Source organism: Myotis lucifugus, unplaced genomic scaffold, assembly GCF_000147115.1.
Source record: "Myotis lucifugus unplaced genomic scaffold, Myoluc2.0 scaffold_9924, whole genome shotgun sequence".
NCBI lineage: Eukaryota > Metazoa > Chordata > Mammalia > Chiroptera > Vespertilionidae > Myotis > Myotis lucifugus.
This window is the reverse complement of record NW_005880972.1, coordinates 1-6,054: the sequence shown is the minus strand read 5'-3', so window position 1 is coordinate 6,054 and position 6,054 is coordinate 1. Positions and strand designations below refer to the sequence as shown.

The 6,054-nt window shown below is 36.5% G+C and overlaps 1 pseudogene; it reads left to right on the top strand.

Annotated features, from left to right (window-relative positions):
* The first annotated feature begins 2,691 nt into the window (after positions 1-2,691).
* LOC102423085 lies at positions 2,692-5,789 on the top strand (annotated as a pseudogene).
* Positions 5,790-6,054: the final 265 nt, after the last annotated feature.

Genomic DNA, 6,054 nt, shown 5'->3' with positions numbered 1-6,054 from the left:
GAGTTCTCTTCTTTGGCTACAGAGATGTGGTTAACAGCTGCACGCATGCAGGAGGTTCCTGTGGCGTTCCCCCTCCAGCAGGTGTTTGTGGCTGGTCCCAGTTCCCTCTCCTCCAGCCTCTGCCTGCTGACACTGTGGCAGGGAGGCCTTCCTGCTTGTTAGTCAGAACTTCAGATCCATCCTCACCAGTGTGGGCCAGCGGACTTGGAACTGCTCTGTCCCACCTCCGTCCAGTGAGCATACCTGCCATAAAGCTTTCTGTAGTGACACTGTCTTCAATGAAGTCTAAAACCTGGCACCCATGTGGTTTTCATTTTGGTAATCTTCTTTAAGATACAGGAACTTTCTGTAATTTTCTTTTATTCCCCTCTCTCGCCAACAAGTGGTTAATAATTCTTTGAATCAAACTTCCCCTGTTTTTTTTGCTCCTGATTCAACACACTTATACACCTTGTGACCCTGGGATGTTCAGCCCCCATTTTGAACTGTCAAAGGCTAGGTCAAGTAAATTAATTTGAAAATATTTGCTTAATTATTCATGTTATTGCAGACTTAGAAATTACAGTTCTATTTTATTTTTTAATTTATTTCAGAGAGGAAGGGAGAGGATAGAGAGAGTTAGAAACATCAATGATGAGAAAGAATCATTGATCAGCTGCCTCCTGCACGCCCCCCCGTCTGGGGATCAAGCCTCCAACCTGGGCATCAGCCCTTGACCGGAATCAAACCTAGGACACTTCAGTCCGCAGCTTGACACTCTATCCACTGAGCCAAACAAACAAAGGAAGAAATAACAGTTCTTGATATTATAATTCATAATATGTACATGACTTATTTTAGTGAATATTTGAAGTTTTAAAAGTGTACAATATGTAACTGGATGTATATTTTTAAATTAACATAAATGTAGATTAAAAATAAATCTGTAATACCAGGGGTGAAGTATCTGATAAACTATGGATTTTGAAATAAAAGTGTATAATGATTTTAGAGAGAGAGGAATAAAGAGATAGAAACATCGATGAGAGAGGACCATTGATAGGCTGCCTCCTGCACACCACCTACTAGGGATCGAGCCCGCAACCCAGACATGTGCCCTGATCAGGAATTGAACCATAGACTTCTTGGTGCATGGGACAATGCTCAAGTACTGAGCCACAGCAGCCAGGCCAAACGATGGACTTTCAGTTCTATGAAGAGTCAAAGTAGAATCATTCTCAGTAACAAATGTACCACGATGGTGAGTGATGTTTCTAAAAGGGAGGCTCTGCTTGGGTGGAACAGAGGAATAAGGGAAATCTCAATACCTGCCACTTAATTTTGTTGTGAACCTAAAGCTGGTCTCAAAATAATGTCTTAAAAAGAGTTCTACAAAAAATAATTGCAGTGCTTTTAAAGAAACTAGAAATGTGTTATTTTTAGATGTTGGGAGTACCATTATACTAGATATAGGTAAGCTAATTTGACTGGTGCTTACAAACATAGCTTTTATTTTCTAAACAGGATTCAGAAAAGAGCTGGTGGTACTCAAGCCTCACATATGTACAATTCTTATGAAATCCTTGAGTTTTTGCAGATCTGAAATATAGAAATAATATATCATTATCTGATCACATATAACTTCATATTTCAATGAATAAAGTCTTTACAGTAATGATTACATATCTAAATCTGAACAATTCTTATAATATTTCAACAGAAAATTTAGTTTACCTCAAACATTTGATTTAATGTACTCTGGATTCAATGGACAAAATTTCAGGTTTGTATATCATATGTGAAATTAACACCTTGCCAATTTTAAAATGTTTAAAAAATAGGTTTACTTACAATTAAATTAACAGGTTATTTTTTTGTTCTTGATTCACCATTATTTTTTTTAAAACTTTAGCAACTAGACCATATGTTGGAAAAAACAATGTAATAATTTTACTGACATAAATAAATATTACATATCTACTACTAGAGTCTACATATTTAAATCCAAGAGTCAAAGCTCATAAACAAGGTACTGCTAATGGTTAGCACATGATCACACCACATGCCTGTGGTAACTGGTGCTGTTGTCTGCGGCCAGACTCTCCGCAGCAGTTGTAAAGCCTGAGGGCTGAAGCCACACACCAGCCAAGTACATCTGTTTACCTGTCAGGACTGGGGCATGCATTTACTAGACCTTTTCAGTATAAACTTTAAATTATATAAATACATACAGAAAACTTTTCTGTGAGATGAAACTTTTCATATGTACTTCATTTTAATTACACAAATGTGTCATCATAAGTACAAACAGGTAAACTAACTAAGTTGTCAATTTTGAACATACATATTCGTAAAACCTACTTTCTAACCTAATGGCTTTTGACTCTAGTGGCTAACTCCTTGCCTGAATTAGTATGTTATACCAAAGTTTTACTGTATTTATGTAATCGTTCAGGCATTGATTTTCATATCTAAGATTAATCTCTGACTTAAAGCATGAAGGCATAAAATATACAAGTTCTCAAAAACTTACAGTTTGGAAGAGAAAGCTGAGCCATTTTTCCACACCAACAAATTACTGTTGTTTCTGTGGTAGAGTTGAATCCATGGAAATTGAATGAACATGTACAAAAAATCCTATGAGACAAACATTTTTATGAGAAATTAGGTAATTGAAGTCATACAAACAACTAAGTTGTCCACAGCGGGAGGATGAGGAGGAAAATGAGGAGGTTGGGTGACTGCTTAGTTAAATGCACAGCCCACCAACACCTGATGCAATTAGTGAATAAGCAAACCAACCATGTCTCACATGCAGAAATTGTTGTGACCCACCCACCCAGCTGGCCCAGCATATCCAACATCCAGAAGATCCCAAGATGTTCTGTGGAAATATAGAGGTCTCTGAATCAACTTGAAGCACCTCAAGATGCACATGAATTTAGGCAACAGCTGCAACGGAAGCAGCAGCATCATAACAAACTTGCCAAAAGAACAGAAAAGTTTATAAACAAATTGAGAGACAAAAAACATATATTGATTGATGCAGAAAAAGCATCAAATAAAATCCAATACCCTACTTTGATGAAAACTCTATTAAGGCCATAGATGACAAACCTATAGCCAACATCATACTAAAATGAGCATAAGCTAAACCATTTTACTAAGAACAAGACAAGGATAACTGATTTCACCACTCTGATTCAGCATAGTACTGGAAGTCCTAGCTGTAGTGATCAGACAGGAAGGAATAAAAGGCATCCAAATTGGAAAAGAAGAAGTAAAGCTGTCACTACAGATGATATGATACCGTACATAGAAACCCTTAAGACTCCACTTAAAGATTTAATGAATGAATAATGACAACATGGCAGGATACAAAACTAATACCTAGAAATCTATGTCAATTTTATACACCAAAATGAACTCAGAGAAAGAGCAACTAAAAAATCCCATTTACCATTGCAACAAAAAAATTAGGATACCAAGGAATAAAATTAACTAAGGAAGTAAAAGGCTTATACTCAGAAAATTACAGTACATTTAAAAAAGAGAGAGAGGAAGATATAAACAAGTGGAAGAATATACCGTGTCCATGGATTGGTAGAATCAACATCATTCAAATGTCCATACTACACAAAGCAGTCCTATAGATTCAATGCAATCCCTATTAAAATGGTATATTTCACAGATTTAGAACAAACACTCCAAAAATTTATGTGGAAACAAAAAAGATCACAATGAGCCACAGCAATCTTGAGAGAGAAGAATAAAGTAGTAGGGATTACAATATTAGATATTAAATTATACTACAAAGTCACTGTAATCAAAACAGCCTGGAACTGGCACAAGAATAATAATATAGATCAACAGAACATAAAGGAGAACCCAGTAATTGACCCAAACTATTATTCTCAATAATATTTGACAAAGGAGGCAAGAGCATACAATGGAGTAAAGAGCATATAATTGAGTAAAGACAGCCTCTTCAATAAATGATGTGGAGAAAATTGGACAGGTACATGCAAAAACAAAATGAAACTATATCACCAGCTTACACCATAAACAAGAAAAAAATCAAATAGATAAAAGACTTAAGTGTAAGTCGTTAAACCATAAAAAACATAGAAGAATCCATAGGCAACAAAATCTTGAACATCTCTCATAGCAATATGTTTGTGGATACATCTCCAGGGCAAGAGAAACTAATGATAAAATAAACAAATAGGACTACAGTAAAAAAAAAAGCTTCTTAACAGCAAAAGAAACCATCAACAAAATGAAAAGGGAGCCCCCTGCATGGCTGAACATATTTGCCAATGATACATCTTATAAAAGGTTAATATACAAATTAGATAAGGAGCTCATACAACTTAACAAAAGGAAGACAAACAAACCAATTTAAAAATGGACAAAGAACCTAAAAAGACACTTCTCCAAAGTTGACATACAGAAGGCTTAGAGACAAATAAAAAACTGTTCAAAGTTACTAATCATCAGAGGGATGCTAATGTAGATGACAATGAGGTATCACCTCACACCAATCAGAATGACTACCATCAACAAACCAACAAATGACAAGTGCTGGCAAGGATGTGGAGAAAATGGAACCCTAGTACACTGCTGGTGGGAATGCAGATTGGTGAAGCCACTATGGAAAATAGTATGGAGTTTCTTCAAAAAGTTAAAAACTGCACTGCTATTTGACCCAGTGATACCACTTCTAGGAATATATCCTAAGAAACCCAAAACATGCATCAGAAGGAATGTATGCACCCCCTATGTTCATAGCAATGCAATTTACAATAGCTAAGATGTGGAAACCGCTCAAGTGCCCATCAGAAGATGAGTTGATTTAAAAGGCATGGTATATTCACACCATGGAATACTATGCAGCAGTATAAAAGAAGGATTTCTTACTCTTTGAGACAGCATGGAAGACCTGGAGAGTATTGTGTTAAGCAAAATAAGCCAGTGAGAAAGATAAGTATCATATGACCTCACTCATATATGGATCGAAATGAACAAAATTAAATGATGGAACAAAACAGACCCAAAATATAGAAGCATAGAATAGACTGATGAATCTCAGAGGGAAGGCTGGGGTAGGTGGGTGGGGAGGGAGAGATTAACTGAGAAACTTATATGCATGTATGCATAGCCCATGGGCACAGACAACAGTCTGGTGAAGGCCAAGAAGTGGGGGTAGGGTGGTGGGAGTCAAAGGGGGAGAAGACAAGGGGGATATCTGTAATACTGTCAACAATGAAGATATATTAAATAATAAAAAGAGTTTGGATCTCTGCCCACCACCACCAGTGAACAGTGTCAAAGGAAAATACAGAAGGATCACTTACTTAACGCTGAGTTCACATCGCTGACAAACTTTCCGAAGGTCGAGGCAAGTTGATGAGAAATAGAAAGAGTTTGTTGCTCCAGTGGGAGCCAGTTCAGGAGAATCTGGTAGTTTTCCTGAGGAAAACTCAGAAGAAAGGAATCTTATATCCTGGGAAAACCAAATTCAACCTCAGGAGCAGGTGCAGGATGAGGAAATTATGGAGGACAACCTTTGCCTTACTCATGTGAGTCTTCTGTTAAGTAATTTGAAGCTGATATTATGGATATAAATGAGCTATTTAAAGATTTGTGAATGATAATTCAGACGCAAGGAGATGTGATAGATAGCATAGAAGGCAAATTTGAAAGTGCAAGAGTGCATGTCCAACAAGCCAACCAGCAACTGTCAAGGGCAGCAGAATATCAAAAAGGATTCCTGCATGTTGCTGTGTGATGCACACACCATTAAATAATTGTAGAAATCTACAACTGGCTAACAATGAAGAATGGAACAAAACTCTTAACCTTTGTATTTTATGTGACTATATTATAATTATTTTGCTTTCAGTTGTAATTTGTATGTTTAAATTTTGGATGCAGTTTCTGGTAGTATTAAACAATGAGAATAATTTTTGAGCAACTTTAGAAAAGATTTGTCAGTTACCATTGATATCCAATATTGTTTTGGTTTCAGGTGTACCGCATGTTGATTGGGCACATGCATACCTTTTGAGGTGA